Source organism: Chiloscyllium plagiosum, chromosome 35 (genome assembly GCF_004010195.1).
Source record: "Chiloscyllium plagiosum isolate BGI_BamShark_2017 chromosome 35, ASM401019v2, whole genome shotgun sequence".
In the NCBI taxonomy this organism is placed as follows: Eukaryota; Metazoa; Chordata; class Chondrichthyes; order Orectolobiformes; family Hemiscylliidae; genus Chiloscyllium; species Chiloscyllium plagiosum.
This window is the reverse complement of record NC_057744.1, coordinates 10,494,640-10,511,775: the sequence shown is the minus strand read 5'-3', so window position 1 is coordinate 10,511,775 and position 17,136 is coordinate 10,494,640. Positions and strand designations below refer to the sequence as shown.

The 17,136-nt window shown below is 42.4% G+C and overlaps 1 long non-coding RNA gene across 1 annotated transcript; it reads right to left on the bottom strand.

Annotated features, from left to right (window-relative positions):
• Window positions 1-234: 234 nt before the first annotated feature.
• LOC122540647 lies at window positions 235-15,965 on the bottom strand. The gene is made up of 3 exons (XR_006309365.1): window positions 15,344-15,965; window positions 13,343-15,193; window positions 235-578 (listed from the first exon to the last, which is right to left on the bottom strand). It is a non-coding gene; the product is annotated as an uncharacterized LOC122540647 (long non-coding RNA).
• Window positions 15,966-17,136: the final 1,171 nt, after the last annotated feature.

Below are 17,136 nucleotides of genomic sequence, written 5' to 3'. Positions count from 1 at the left end.
TATTTCAGAGAGTTCTGTTATTTCCTTCTGTTCAGTACATGTGTGTTTAAAGCAGTCAATTAGGTTTCATTCTAAATAAGTGAAAATGGCATAACCTTAACTGAAATGAGAACTATCATGAATTAAACATAAGACCATAGCAACTGTGTTCTGAAATCACATACATAAGATATGACGGGCTGAAACTGTGTTCTATGATTCTATAATTGGAAAGTAAAGAAACATGGACTGAGAAAAAGGTTGATAACACAAGTAGGTGAATATCAAAGTAAATATATCAGCAAGCTTTATTTTCATCTCCCTCCTGAGCCCTAAAATCTAATCTCCAGCTCAGACCCTAAACGATAAGGACATTTCAATGATCTCTTATTGATGCAGTTCTGTGGACAGTTAGTTGCCACGCTGCCATCTCAAATACAAATTCACTTTTAAGAAGATCCAGAACTGCTGCAGATGGTACACACTCCAGCTCTATAACAGCAGGCTTCCAAGTAAGGTCTTTGTATCTCAACACTTGGAGAGATTAGAGTGAAGTCAGGTTGCTTAACAATCTGGCAGGCCATAATGTAAATGTGAAGCTAAAAAAAAAGACATAGCATTATGTGATGTTAAAAAAAGAATGGCAAATCATAACCGATATTTATCTTTTCATTTCATATTGTGACTACCATAGAGAAACATCTGTCAATAAGACTATTAATTCTGTGTCCTAAGATCTTGCTTCAATAGCTGCCTGACAAAGGAGCAGCGCTCCGAAAGCTAGTGCTTCCAGATAAACCAGTTGGACTGTAACCTGGTGTTGAGATTTTTTTAGACTTTGTCCAACCCAGTCCCACACAGGCTCCTCCACAATAAGGCTGTGTGTGGTTGTTCATGCCAGGCTGATTCTTTGCCTTTTCCCGTGCATGATGTGGTGCGATGGCAACATGATGGATGTGGGTACAATTACATTTAAAAGACATTTGGATGGATATAGGAATAAGAAAGGTTTGGAAGGATATGGGCCAGGAGCAGGGAGATGGGACTAGTTTAGTTTGGGAACATGGTCAGCATGGACTGGTCGAATCCAAGGGTTTATTTCTGTATGGTATGACCGTGGACTGGTCGAACCAAAGGGATTGTTTCTGTATGGTATGACTGTGGACTGGTCGAACCGAAGAGTTTGTTTCTGTACAGTATGACCGTGGACTGGTCGAACCGAAGAGTTTGTTTCTATATGGTATGACTGTGGACTGGTCAAGCCAAAGGGTCTGTTTCTGTACAGTATGACTCTGAGCGAGCTCTCTACAGCAGATCTTATTTTTACACATCTTACAATCGTTTTGCTCTTTTAAACCTCACTTCTAAGTCTGTTGCATAACGTTGTATTCCTCACTCTGTTCTATTACTCTCTGCACTTTATATGGTATGAGCTGCCTATACTGCACTCAAAACAAAACTTTTCACTGAACCTAGGTACATGTGATAATAATAAATCAAATCCAATCAAATGAAACCATTTCACTCTTTCTCTAATACAGCATCTTGTGAACTACAGCTAATTGCCTACCTTAGGTAATCACGCTGTAGATATAAATCAAAAGAGTAACTGTTAGTAAGATACATGAGAGCCGATGTGAGGTTATGACTTGTTTACAGACAAATTGGGTCAGAAATCACCACACAACAACAACAAAAATCAGTGTCTTTGTGGCCCTTTAAACCTCTTCACCTGCATCTCATTGTTTCCTAACCCTGGATACTCCATTGCAATACACATTGATGTCTCTCTGTGCTGGCCTTGATAAAAAAATACCTCAAGGCCTTAAGAATATTAATGATTTGCTAGAAGCAAATATTAAATGGTTATCACCACCTTTGACGTAAGTGTGCACTAAGCATCAATGAGATAAGGTTCTGTTACGTGTTGCGTGAAGAGATAATCAGAACAAATTCCTGCAGCTGTTTGAAACTGTACTGAAAGCAACAAATACTGAAGATCACAATGGGTCAGACAACATCCATGGGGAGAGAGCAAGCTAAACTTTCGAGTCAAGATGACTTTTCATCAGAGCTGAAGCGAAGGTCTGTGCTCAAGCAGGACCCCTGCCTTCCTGTAGCCGGTCATTTTAATACAGCGTCCCGCTCGCATGGCCACATGTCTGTCCTCGGCGTGCTGCAGTGTTGCAGTGAACCACAGCACAAACTGGAGGAACAATATCTTGTCTTCAGACTAGGCACCTTACAGCCATCTGGACTTAATATTCAGTTCAACAGCTTTTAAATTGTGAACCATTTATTTCCTTTAGCTTGGTATCATCTCCTCCTCCTACCTCCTCCCCACCCCCACACACAATCCCACTTACTGTCCTTTCTAGTCTGGCAGAGACACACCATTCTCACATTCCGATCACTTAATGTAAACTACTAACAACTTCTGCCCACTCGCACCCTACACCCACTAACTCATCACCACACACCCCCTGCCCTCCCAACTATAGCATAAATGCTGTCCCTCCACATTTGACTTCAACTCTTATGAAGAATCAGCTTGACTCAAAAGGTTAGATTGCTCTCTCTCCATGGATGCTGTCTGACCTGCTGTGATCTCCAGTATTTGTTGTTTTCAGACCAGTGCAATTAGTTTGTTGAGCATAACTGGTTAGGAGCATAACTCTCTGTGTTCCTTTGCATACCCTCATCTGACCCCTAGGTTTCTGATACCTTTTAACTAATGTACAAAACTAAGTTCACTTGAGGTGTTTAACCAAGAGGAAATCGACCTGTTGAAGCCCAAATTCTTCAACCATTCCTCAGCAGGATAACACCCAGAGCTGCAAGCTCATAACCCAAAGCAGCTTTTCCTTAGAAAATGGGGTTCTGTAGCTGTTAAAGGAGTTAAACAATAACGGCTATTCTGACTAGAAGGTTTTGAAAATTTGTGCAACACATACAGAATAATAGATAGCGCAAAGTACGTACAAGAGAGTAATCTATTACAAAGAAGGTTCAACTGAGGTCACAACCACTGGACTGAAGCTTTATAACTGTCAGCTGTACCTTGAGATAAGATTAAAGCCTTAATGTTCCACCACTTTTAGTTGCTTGTAATAGTTGAAAATGTAGTTCCTTATTAGGTATGTTTGTTCACTGTATTTGTTTCCACTCTGGAGCTGTGGAATTCACCTACATTAACTGCCAATGTCTAATTGCCCCATGAAGGTGATGGTTACTTGCTGCTCTGTGACTTGCAGTTTGATGAAGTAAAGAAAAAGTAAGCAGGGTTTGCAAAAGCAGCCAATCTTACATGAGAGAAAACATTCTCACACAAGTGTTATCAGGTCTGGAGCACACTGCCTGGAGGCGTGGTGGAGACAGGTTCAATTGAGGGAGTTGAGAGGGGCATTGGATGGTTATTTAAGAAGAAACTCTGTATGGTTATGGGGGAGAATGACACTAAGTCATGATGGTCATTGAAGAGCCAGTGCAAACATGCTGGGCTGAATGGCCCCTTTCTGCACCGTAACATTTCTGTGATTCTGAATCTCTGTTGGCTGCAAGGAATTATTTTTGGAGATCAGTCTTTCTGTAGTCTTTTTGCTTTATAAATTGAGAGACCTGGGTTATGGGTTAAGACTTCCAATGCTTGGAGCTCATCACAGTTGTCAAGCACTAAGAAGGAGGATGAGGTTAGTCAAGCAGTGGAAGGAATATAAACAGGTTTTCTGTGCTGGTATGATTTCTCAGGCATCATGTTTTCTCTGTAACTCTGTCAACACTTCCTCCCGCCCCCCCCAACAGATCTATCAGAGACAGTAAAACCAATGCACAAATGTTATAAGAATAGTGCATTAGATTGCCTGGGGTTAATTTTGGGGTCTGTTTTTGCCAGATGTGGAAATGAATCAGTTTTATCAATATTGGAAAAAGAAATATTGGGAGAAATTTTTTTCACAAATCCCTGGAAACCAACTGCAGAGCAGCCTCAGTGGAAGGCTCTGTGTAAATGCCTTTGTAAGCCAAAGAATGATACTGTATGTATTATGGCAATCTCCAAGGAAGGCTGACAGAACAGATGAAAAGGAAGCATCACACAATACTCTTGTCAAAATAAATGGCAACTTGTGCATGGGCAGAATAGAATATAGAAGGCAACCATGAGGAGAAAGGTAGGAGTGAATACTGCCAGGTTTTGGCTTATGGAGTTTTGTTTACTTTTACGATTACAAATATTAAAGCACACTATAGTATGGGTATGAATGGTTAATGTCTAAAAAGGCTGTTCCTATGAGACTGCCCCTCAGTGAGCTGAGCAGGTTAATTAGATAACTAACATCCTTCAAGAATAACCTTCAAGAGGCTAGATTCACCTGGACTAATTGCACCAAAAGAATCTAGAACAGGAGTGGAAGCAGCCCCTTCAAACCGCCTCACGTAGCAACATTGCAACCAACACTAATAGAGGCAGAAACATCTTCATAGAATTTTACAGAAGAAGCTGTACATGTCACAAAGTTCGCTCTTTGATTTACAGAATCTAATTGGCTCCAATAGGTCAATTTTAGCATCTGATAAATTTTTAAGCATCTTCAATTAAGAACTATTGTTAAAAATTTATTAAAACCTTGTGAGATAATTTGGAAAGATTGACAGATGTCTCGTGATGCATTTGAATTGCAAGATTGGGAATTTGAAAAGCACTTTATAATGCAATCAGAACACAAATTGTACTCAAATTACAATTTTACCAGACTGATATTTTGCTTTGATAGTTCCTAATGTTAGAAGATTTAATTACTGCCAGCTCTGCAAAGCGGAATGAGTCCATTTATTCTTTCTGTTTATTCTCTAAGTTATAACTTCACCCGGGTTAGGGGTGAATTCTGAAATGCAAATTGCTTCAGTTTGATAGGTGAGTACCTATATGGGTCACTGAATGCCAGAGTACTGTATTTGTATCACAGGGAAGATAGTTGCACATAATAATTTCTTAAACCAGATTGTGCAACAATAGTTGCTCAGAGAGTTTAGATTAATGTTGGAGGCTCGTCCTGTCCCTGGCTTATGTTTTGCTAAGGGGATCAATTAGAGCAGGGCTATCCAAACTAAAACCTCATCTACAGGTCTGTATTGGCCTGCAGGTTCTGGTAATCCAGCTGTCAAGCTTAATTTCCTCAGGTATGCTCCTTATTCCTCAGAAGCTCCGAGTTCAAATCACATCTGCCCCAGACATGTGTCATAATGTATCTGAACAGGTTATTTAAAAGTATCTGCAAAAGGATATCCCTAGCCTGAACATTAATACAATGCGTTGGCATTAATGAGTTGAAACATATGTAAGTGAAGGAGAGCACGGATGTAATCTTCATACTGAGGCACACAGAACTCCAAGGTAGAAATAATTAATTCACTCAAGAAACATGGTTCAGATTGGTGTTATTGGATAGCCTGCCCATTATAACCAGTGCCTGATATTCAGTTCCATTGCAGTCAATAGAATTAGATGCCAGGTGCTGTGTAAAACAGGTGACCGATCCATTACCATCTACTTTGTGCCACCACTGAGATGAAATTTCTACTGCAAGTAGTTTAGAGACTCAAGTGTGGATTTTGTTTGGTTACTTTTCTGTCATTACTGATATTAAGAAAAAAAAACTGCAGATGCTGGAATTCAAAGCAGAAAAGCTGGAGGCTAGAGGAACACAGCAAGTCTGGCAGCATCAGGAGGTGGAGAGGTCAGCATTTCAGGTATACTTGAAGAAGAGTTACACCCCTAATGTCGACTTCTCCACCTCCTGATGCTGCCTGGCTTGTTGTGTTCCTCCAGGGTATTTTACTGGGCAAGTTTCTATTTTGTTTCACTTCCCTGCATTTTTTTTTCTTTTGTTCAAATGAATGTGAGCGCAGGCTGTTTCTGGTGAATTTGTAACTCGCCTCTAGAAGGTGCTGGGTGCTGGCCTGGCAGATTTACTCCCATTCTGATTAACATCACGGATTTCCATCAATGCAGATGAGCTCTGCTTGTCCTCAATCCAGGGCACCTAGGATATTTGTATAGAAATGTAGTCTCTGTAGTACAGAAGAGGGCCAAAGGCCATGGATTCAAGTCCCAACTGCTTTAGAGATGTGGCATGACACAGGTTGATTAGAAGTTATCTATTTATGTGGAAATACTGCAGCAACAATGACAACATGAAGTTTCTGAAAACAAGTCTAATCATGAAGCTTAAGATAACAGCTCACAGAAGCAGTCCGCAATTAACTCATCTTTACCCACTACCCTTTCACAACCTGGCAAGGTACTTTAAAACAAGTCAGCATTTTTGATGTGCCACAGCAATGCATTATGTTACAGTGAGATGGTAAACATGTCTACTGTAATGGACAATGGTGAATGTCCTGGTGGATATAACCCCCTTAAAGTTACAAGGTAGATTCAGATGAAGCAAGCCCTTTGGCACTATTGATCTTGTCTTTTCAGAATATAAAGACAGCATACTAACTTTCAGAAGTAGGGTATTCAGCCCTTAAGCATGGTTCACCATTTGTAAGGACATGGCAGATCTGACTGTGGTCTCAACTCCAATTTCCTGACTGCCCCTCATATCCTTTGGCTTTGTATAAGTGAATAGTTCTGAAAAGTTACATTTGGAGACTGCATTAAGCTCCATTCAATCTAATAATATCAAATAGTTAGGTGGGGAAATCAGGAGAATTTCCTGTCAATCTTGAACTGACAGTTGTGTTCTCCATGTTTCCCAATAGCCAGAGTAGGAATGTCTAGCTAGCTTATGTAAATAATATCTAATTGCTGGCATGTAATAAACTATGTCTTTTCAAGCCAAGAACCTCCCCTTCTTAAAGCCCTGATGTGGAGGAGCTGGTGTTGGACTGGGGTGGCCAAATTTTAAAAATCACATAATACCAGGTTATAGTCCAACAGGTTTATTTGGAAGCATGATATTTCGGAGCGCTGCTTCTTCATCAGGTGAAGGAGCAGCCCTCCGAAAGTTAGTGCTCCAAATAAACCTGTTGGACTATAACCTAGTATTATATGAATTTTAACTTTCTTAAAACTCAATCATGTTGTTCCTCACCCTCTGTGAATCAAGTAGTTCCTTAGATCCAGTAAAGAGGATTGGTGGCAGTGTCCCTCTACACACAAATGACCAAGTTGGATTCCATTGTCTATCAGAAACCTATCTAAATCTGTTTTGAATAAATTCAATAGTCCATGCTTGTATCTGTTGGTGGGTGTGATTAACTTCATGCAGTTCTTTGATAAAATAAGAGATCTCAGGATCATGTGTATGTGGATTTTTAGAAGTTGATTAATTAAGCACCGCACAGTAAAATGGAAAGAGGATGGGAGTCCAGTCAGAAAGGCAGAAAGACGCAATGCAGAGACCAGAGCAAAAGTTAGAAAAGAAAAAAAGTGTAAAATTGGGCAACAGAATCATATGCAAAGGTCAGGGAGATTGCTAGATTCTAAAGGAACAATGAGTATAAGGGCACTTTATCTGAATGTCCGTAGTTGATGAACTTGTTGTGCAAATCAGTACAAAGGGCTATGATTTAGTTGCCATTACAGAAACATGGTTGCAGGGTGGTGATGATTGGGAATGAAATATCCAAGTGTATCAGACAATTAGGAAAGATAGGCAAAAAGGTAAGGAAGATGGGTTCACGCTCTTAATTAAAGATGAGATTAGGGCGATCCTACATCATCACTCCCTAAGGAGCAAAATGTTGAAACCATTCGGGTGGAGGTCAGGAGTAGTAATGGGAAGAAGTCATTGGTTGGAGTAGTTTATAGGCCACCCAATAATAATGCTACTGTGGCATCGGCAATCAATCAAGAAATATCTGACACATGTAAGAATGGAACTGCAGTAGTCATAGGGGACTTTAACATGCACGTTGATTGGCCAAATCAAGTCAATAGAGGCACTTCTTAGAACTCATCAGTGATAATTTTCTTGAGCAGCAAGTTGCTGAACCTACAAGGGAGCATGCAATCTTAGATCTGGTCCTGTGTAATGAGACAGGTAAAATTAATGATCTCATAGTTAAGGATCCTCTCGGAAAGAGTGATCACAGTATGATTGAATTTTGGATACAAGTGGAGGGTGAAATAGTATTCTCTAAAACCAGGGTGTTATGCTTAAACAAAGGATACTATAATGGAATGAGGAAGGAGTTGACTAAATTAGACTGGGAACACAAGTTATATGGTGGAACAATTGACGAACAGTGGAGATTTTTCAAAGTGCTCAAGAAAAATATATTCTGGTAAAAAATAAGGATAGCAAGGGTAGGAAGAGCTAGCCTTGGATAACCAAGGAAATAAAGGAAGGCATCCAATTAAAAGCTCAAGCTTACGAAGTGGCCAAGAGCAGTGAGAAACAGGAAGATTGGGAAAACTTTAAAAAGCAACAAAGAACCACGAAGCAAGCAATAAAGAAAAGATAGACTATGAATACAAACTAACATACGGAATATAAAAACAGGTAGGAAAAGGTTTTATAAATATATAAGATGGAAAGGGTGGCTAAAGTGAACATGGGTGCCTCGCAGGATGAGAAAGGAGAATTAATATTGGGTAATGCTGAAACAGCTGAGGCCTTGAATAACTATTTTGTGACACAGTGGAAGGTGTGTCTAACATGTTGAAGAATGATTAGATTAGATTAGATTACAGTGTGGAAACAGGCCCTTCGGCCCAACAAGTCCACACCGACCCGCCGAAGTGCAACCCACCGATACCGCTACATTTACCCCTTACCTAACACTACGGGCAATTTAGCATGGCCAATTCACCTGACCTGCACATCTTTGGACTGTGGGAGGAAACCGGAGCACCCGGAGGAAACCCATGCAGACACGGGGAGAACGTGCAAACTCCACACAGTCAGTCGCCTGAGGCGGGAATTGAACCCGGGTCTCCGGTGCTGTGAGGCAGCAGTGCTAACCACTGTGCCACCGTGCCGCCCAAATATTAAGGATACAATGGGAGGCGAGGACCTCAATTCAGTTGTTATCATGAAAGGGGCAGCATTGAGTAAACTTGAGGGTCTAAAGTTAGGTAAGTCCCCTGGTCCTGATGGAATGCATCCCAGGGTGCTGAAATAAATGGCAGAAGTTATAGTAGATGCGTTAGTGGTAATTTACCAAAATTCCCTGGACTCCAGGCAGGTCCTGGCAGACTGGAAGACAGTGAATGTCATGTCGCTGTTTAAAAAAGGGTGTAGGCAAAAGGCAGGTAACTATAGGCCTGTTAGCTTAACATCTGTAGTCGGAAAAATGCTGGAGACTATCATTAAAGAAGAAATAGTGAGACATCTGGATGGAAAGGGTTCCATCAGGCAGACTTCAGGATTCAGGGAGGGAAGGTTGTGTTTGACAAACTTACTGGTGAATGTAACAAGTGCGGTGGATGGAGGGGAACAGGTGGATGTTGTATACTTGGATTTTCAGAAGGCGTTCGATAAGGTAACGCATAAAAGTCTCATCCATAAGATAAGAATGCAGGGAGTTGCGGGTAATGTACTAACATGGATAGAGATCTAGTTAACCAATAGAAAGTAGAGAGTTGGGAAAAATTGGTGTTTCTCTGGTTGAAGATCAGTGGTGAGCAGGATGCTGCAGGGGTCGGTATTGGGCCCACAACTGTGCAATGGATGTGGAGGGTCTGCAGAGAGATTTAGATAAGTTTAGTGAGTGGGCAACGATATGGTAGATGGAGTACAATGTTGGTAAGTGTGAGGTTATCCACTTTGGAAATAAAAATGGTAAAAAATTGCAGCATGTTGTGCAGTAGTACTTAGGAGTGCTTGTACATGAATCACTAAAAGTTGATTTGCAGGTGCAACAGGTAATCAGGAAGGCAAACAATATTGGCTTTCATTGCTAGAGAGATTGAATTTAAGAGCAGGAAGGTTCTGCTGCAATTGTACAAGGTGTTGGTGAGGCCGCACCTGGGGGATTGTGTGCAGTTCTGCTCTCTGTTCTTGAGGAATGATATATTGGTTTTGGAGGCGGTGCAGAGGAGGTTCACCAGGTTGATTCCGGAGATGAAGGGGTTACCCGATGAGGAGAGATTGAGCCGCCAGGGACTGTACTCACTAGAATTTAAAGACTGAGAGGGGGATCTTACAGAAACTTATAAAATTATGAAATGGATGGATAAATAGGGGCAGGCAAGTTATTTTTGCTGGTGGGTGAGACTATAACTAGGGGACATGGTCTCAAGGTTAGGAGGAATAGCTTTGGGACAGAGATGAAGAGGAACTACTTTTCCCAGAAAGTATTGATTCTATGGAATTCTCTGCCTAAGGAAGCAGTAGAGGCAGCTTCATTAAATATATTCAAGGCACTATGGGTTTTTGCATGGAAAGGGAATTAAGGGCTATGGGGATAATGCAGGTAGGAGGAGCTGAGACGATGGATAGATCAGGCATGATCTTAATGAATAGCAGAGCAGGCTCGATGGGCCAAATTATCTACTCCTGCTTCTATTACTATGAAAAACAAAGAGGAAAGTAACCATCTTAAGATAATAAGACCATAAGAAAAGGGAACAGAAGTAGCCATTTGGCACCTTGAGCGTGCTCTGCCACTTAATAGGACCATGGCTGATCTGACATTCCTGACATTCACTTCCCTGCCCTTTCCCTGTAAACCTTGATTCCCTGACTGATCAAGGATCTATCTCAGCCTTAGTACATACAAGGACTCTGCACCCTCAGCTCTCTGGAGCAAGGACTTCCAAAGATTGTCAACTTCCTGAAACAAGAAATTCCTCCTCATCTCAGACTGAAGTTGGCACCCTTTTATTCTAAGACTACGGCCTCTGGTCCTGGACACTCCCAGGAGAGGAAATATCCTCTCAGCATTTACCGTGCCAAGCCCCTTAATTCAGGAGGACACAGTTAGTAAAATGGGTACACACATGACAAATGAAAGTTAATGCAGCATACAATGATACGCTTTTTAATTTGTTTAGGTGATGAGGGTGGTATTGACTATGCTAGCATTTATTGTCTATCTTGGAATAGGTGATGGTGAGCTGGCTTCTTGAACAGCTGCAAATTATGGGTACACCAAGAGTGCTGTTTGGAAGGAGACTTCAGGACTTTTACCCTAAGTGCTGACTCAGGCTGTAGTACTACTCCATGATTGTAGACCTCCATTACTTTTCCAAAGTCATTTGGTTAGCAGGGTCTCACTGAGTTTTGAGTTTCTATAAATGACTTAGCCACTCTAGCTTTGGAAGGAGAGCATAAGAGTTAAAGTTATGGTTGTTGTACCTCTGTGCTGGGAAGTGAACACGTTTGAAGGCTAGATGCAGTTGAATGTGATGCCTCCAGTCCCTCCCCAAGCATCATGCTGAGGCTCACTGTTTAGGTCCACAATAGCTTGTGACTGTGAATGTGGGAGAGTTGTCATCAAACAAGGTTAAGCAAGTCCTCACATCGGCTCCATTCTTATGGAGCACCTTAACCTACCCTCCCAATCCAATCCACACACTCCACAACTCCATTGGTATATGAACCATGGAAAGGCAAAACAAAAAGACGACAAACTCAGGAGTGAGAACAGTAGGCTGGAAAATATCCTCTCCAATTATCACATTTACCACATATTCCCTAACTATTAACCCACTGAACTTTTATATTGCAGAGATTTGGAGGAGGCACTGGAGTACTAGTAATGTTACTGCACTAGCAATCCAAAACTTCGGGTTTATGTTCTGGGGACACAGGTTCAAATCCCATCTACGACAGATGGTGACATTTGAATTCGATAAAAACAAGATCAGGAATAAACAACTGGTCATAATAGTGACCATGTAACCACTGTTGATTGTCATAAACACCCATTTGATCTGAAGATCGGGACCCTTCGGCTTCGAGATCGGTCAAAAGAATCAACGGTCAGATCCACTGATGTCCTCTGAGGAAGGTAATCTGCCATCCTTACCAGGTCAGGCTCACATGTGACTCCAGACATACATCAATGTAGGTGACCTCTTACATGCCTCCTGGGCAATTAAGAATGGGCAATAAATGCTGGTCCAGCTAGAAATGACCACAATCCCAAGAACAAATAAAGTCTCTTTAATTGCTGCCTTCAATAAGCACAATGTTGACTAAGCCTTAGGCAAATTCTTTATATTTGATTTTCTGCTGGCTATGTAAACACATTTTGGTTTTCTTCGCCATGAAAGCTTCTGTAAGTGCAAGCTATTGTGATTAAATCTCAGCATGAATTGGAACCACGGGAAGGGGAAAGAAGTGAAAAAACAAGTCACAGAAGGAACATTTTAGATTAATTAAAATGTGACCTGAAATGTAATGTCACTTGTACAATTTGAGCAAAGAATCTGCACCCAATTTCACATATTGTTGTAAATTAAATAAAATAAAATCTGAATTTGGCGAGTGATCATCTAATTGCCACAGGACTCCCAACTCACTGTTTCACAAGTCAGACAAATTGAATTAAATGCTGTTCAGGCAACTCATCCATGTTTTTATTTTTAAAATATTTCTTCCCACCACATGATATATATATCGCGTGTGTGCACAGCAACCTTGAAAATTATTATAATATTCGAATAATCCTTACTCATTAACTAACCTTTCAGCAAACATTGCATTAAAAAGGGATGTGTTGTTCTGGCAGAGAGTGGGAGGAGGTTATTGTTTGCTGTAGGGTTCAGTGTTGGGAAGATGTTTGCAGGAGTCCAGCTCATGTATAATTGTTTAAAAATGTCAGTGTGACCCGCTGAAATATTGCAGGCGCTTTTCTCCAGAAGAAAGCTATGAACATAATTATTTGTATTATTTTCATTGTGTAAAATCTTTTCTTTTTACAGTCTCCTGATGTTACAAATATCACGATGACATTTGCTTGGGGTCAGTCTTTATTATCTCTCCTGAAGATGGATTCCATGTTCCTTATTTAACCTGACTACCACAGTAAATAGTCAAAATGACAGTGTGACCCAAAGAATGTAACATTGAAACGAGATGCTGTATGCTCACATGTATCCCATATACAATACTGATTATGAGCTGAGCTGAAAATGTGTTGCTGGAAAAGCGCAGCAGGTCAGACAGCATCCAAGGAACAGGAGAATCAACGTTTTGGGCATAAGCCCTTCTTCAGGAATTATGAACTGACTCAGGACTGATGGCCCTTTCTTTAAGCTATATCTTTGCTTTCTTATTATTAAAACTATTCAGAATGGCATCAGATCATGGCAACTGTAGAAAAGCTTTTCACTGTATTTTACTGTTTTTCTCAATGCACAATACACGCGACAATAAAATCATTCATATGCACTTTTCCAACTTACCAAAAGGTGTTTTGATTGTTTTGATCATGAAGGCTGAATGTAAAAACACACAGTCATAGATATATACAGCCCGTTGAGTTTGCCCCAGTTAAAAACAACCACCTAATTATTCTAATTCCATGTTCCAGTACTTGGCCCATAGCATCTTATGACTTGGCGTCACAAGAGCACGTCTCAATACCATTTAAATGTGATGAGCATTTCTGTCTCACAATATTACAGGCAGTAAGTCCCAGATTACCATCACCCTCTGGGTGGAAAAAACAGTTTCCTCACATCCCCTCTGAACCTCTTGCTCTTTTCCTTAAATCTCTACCCCCTGGTTATTGAGCTCCTGATCAGGGGGACATCTTGTTCTGGCAGAAAGTGGGAGGAGGTTTTTGTCGTAGGGTTCAATGTTGGGAAGACGTTGTTTCGAGGAGTGGTTTTACTTTCTAATTAAGGAAATGAGTACTATTACTGTTACATCTCACCATACGTTGAGTTAATTTGACATCTCTCCTCAGGATAAAGAAATAACGTAGTGCACTTTCCACTGGCGAAATATCAATTTGTGGTTATTGATTCCAAGATCAAATTTGTTCTCAGTCTCCTGGAGTTGCCAGCTCTGGTTGGGGATATCTCTGGAGCTTTCATCACAAATTGTAATTGTTCCAACTAACCCACCTGCACATCTGCCATTGGCTACTCAATGTTCCCCTTCTCATGATGTATCACCTTGCTATGCCAATCAGAAATGAACATGATTGGATGACTCCTCCTTGTCAGTCATCAGCTTATTTTCCCATGCTCTGTTGTTTCACAATTAGTAAACAAAAGTATTTCAAATATCATCCAACATGATATTGCCAGGATAATGTTTCTCATAAGTTAACTCACAGCGGGGTCCTGGAGATTAGTAGCAGTGAAAATGTCAGTGCAGAGAACCATGCTATGTGTTGGGGATGTGGGCCCAAAAACCACCAGGTAACTCGTGAAGTAGAAATAAATCTGGAATTGAAAGTGAGGGTGAAACCTGAACGATGTGGGCTACAGCGAGAGACGTGGCAGAATCACATGAGAAGTCTAGCAAGACCTAACACACGCAAAGAGCAATGTGCTGCATCCTGTAACTGAGTTCCGGATGTCCTTCCTCACCAGGAAGCGGCAAGCTGACTATTAAGAAAGATTATTGTTAATGACCTTATTTACTGCACATCATTCCTCACTAGTATGTGGTGTCCAATCCCATCACTCACTCCTTGTAGACGAGGTGCTGAGAGTTGATGAGGTGGACGTCAGGGTGGGAACCTGGTGACGTCAGCTCACTGCAGACTGTGAGGAACTCCACATTGATCATTACACAACAGCCTTTCAGGGCATGATCCGCAGGCACCAGCCCTACACAATCTTCTCCACAGACATTGGCATTCAATAAGTTCCATCCCTTCAGGATCCTCATGGTATAGCCATCTGATCCACTCATAGGAAAGATAGGCCTGCATTGCAAGGAGCAGCAGGAGCCAGCAGTTTCTTACACACAAGCTCACAGACTGAATCCCTGAGCTGCTCACTTGCTCTTCTTGCATTTGTTGACTTAGCATGCCCACAGCATCACTATCTTGCCTTGCCAGGACTCTTAGCACAACCAGCTAACCAGGTAGCTTGCCTGACATGTCAGCTGTCCTCAGGCAAGGTGATGTACGTAACATCACACTCATAGCTGCACCAAGTGCCAGCACCTTACACAGTAGACACACTGCATGTGCATCGAGAAGACAGCCATGTTTCAATCTCTTAGGGGCGTTTGACCAAGAGGAGCGATGATGCCAGGAGAACCCTAGATCCTCCTACTTCCACTTACTGCAGCAGCTGTGAAAACAGACATGGAGTTAGTCATCGTGCTGGCACAGGGGCATTCAATGCTATGCAGAGGCTCAGCCAAATTGATAAACCAATAGCACTTGTGCAAATGTGATATTTTGTATTTTGCCACCAACGTGCCCTTGAAAGGTTTCTTACCTTCTTTCCCTCTGACTCTGACTCAGTGTTGTCCCTAGGTCCACAATTAGGATGGAGGGATCCTGCTTCACAGTGGAACCCCTGGAGATTTGATTAGGAATCCCCAGGGATGTTTGTTCTGGATGGGATAAACATGCTGAGGTCTTCTTACTAGCAGCAAGTCAGACCTCCCTAGGCCTTGAGTTGAGGGTCAGAGATAGGCAGGGAGGTGGAGGGAAAGCTTCTCGGGTGCCTCTGGCTGGGGATCTTCTGGCCTGGGGTTGTGTGCCAGGGGTGCCCCATCCTGTGTCTCCATGCCTTTTGCTTCCTGAGGACCAATGTCTGGGACGATGTTTTGCAGGTCTGTATGTATCTGCCCAGCTGCTGTGGATGCCGGAGCCCGGTCTACCATGGCAACCACCAACCTGCCCATAGAGGAACAACTAAGGACTCATGAGATTGCTGAACAGCTGCAGCCTCTGGCCAATGAGAGCCATGATGTCTCACATAGCTGTCTACAGCTCCTGTTCCTCCCTTAAGTGCTGTAAGCTACAGGGCTATGGGCCATGTACATGAAGATGGGATTACAAAGGGCACCTGGGTGTCTTTGGGTTGGCATGGACAAGATGGGCCAAATGGCCCCCTTGTGAGCCGTATCATGGAACATAGAACATAGAAGAATACAGCGCAGTACAGGCCCTTCGGCCCTCGATGTTGCGCCGATCCAAGCCCACCTAACCTACACTAGCCCACTATCCTCCATAAACCTTTCCAATGCCCGCTTAAATGCCCATAATGAGGGAGAGTCCACCACTGCTACTGGCAGGGCATTCCATGAACTCACGACTCGCTGAGTAAAGAACCTACCCCTAACATCTATCCTATACCTACCCCCCCTTAATTTAAAGCTATGCCCCCTTTCTATGGTTCCATGTGGATGAAGCCCTTGATTGGCGATACCTCAGGATCCCTCTCCTATATGGGGCTGAGCCGGTTCCTGGTTTCGGTCAGTTCATGGGGTCATGTTCCTTATCCCAGTATGGAGCGGGCATGGTGAGGGGTTCACCAACTCATGCTCTCAAACTTTCTAAACCTGGTGTTCTCACCAAGGTTTGAGTATGTGAGCAGGGGACAGTCAATGTTTCCTCCTGAGGCCACAGAGATTGAGGAGGTGACTTCTGGCCGTGCGGGCTATTTCTCCACTGGGGCCATGGACATCCTCCTGGCACACACAAGACACACATGTGAGAGGGCTTTGCAGCCAATGGTTTGAATTGGTGGGCATTGGAAAAGACTGACAATGGCACCGTGAGAGTTACAGTGGAATGAAGAATGGTATGTATTGGGTGATGGGACATGGATGTCTTAGCATCTCTGTAGAAATGGTGCTGGAGAAGATTCTCTTCCCCCATCCGTTCTGGTTTTTTTTTTCCACCCTGTTATGAGCCACTTTCTCCTGGAATGAGACAAAGAGAGGCTTTGAGTGTGATGAATGTGGGTGGTACAGCTGAAGGGAGTTGTCCCAGGCCAGGCCAGGTGAGTGAGGACGCAGCACAAAGGCTGGGGCAGGATGTGGTTGGTTTTTGGAGAGGAGCTTGGGCAGGAAATGAGATCGTGAGTTCTCAGAAAGCAGACCGTGATACTCACGCTGGGGGAACCGAGACAGAAATTGACCTTCTTCTGGCACTGCTGAATATTCGTCTGGAGATAAAGGTGGTGTGGCTTCCTCAACTGGAGCTTCAGGAAGGAAACGGTCCTCATCTAGACAACCACTGTCAGAGAATGGCTGCACCGTCTTACCCTCCTCCGTCATC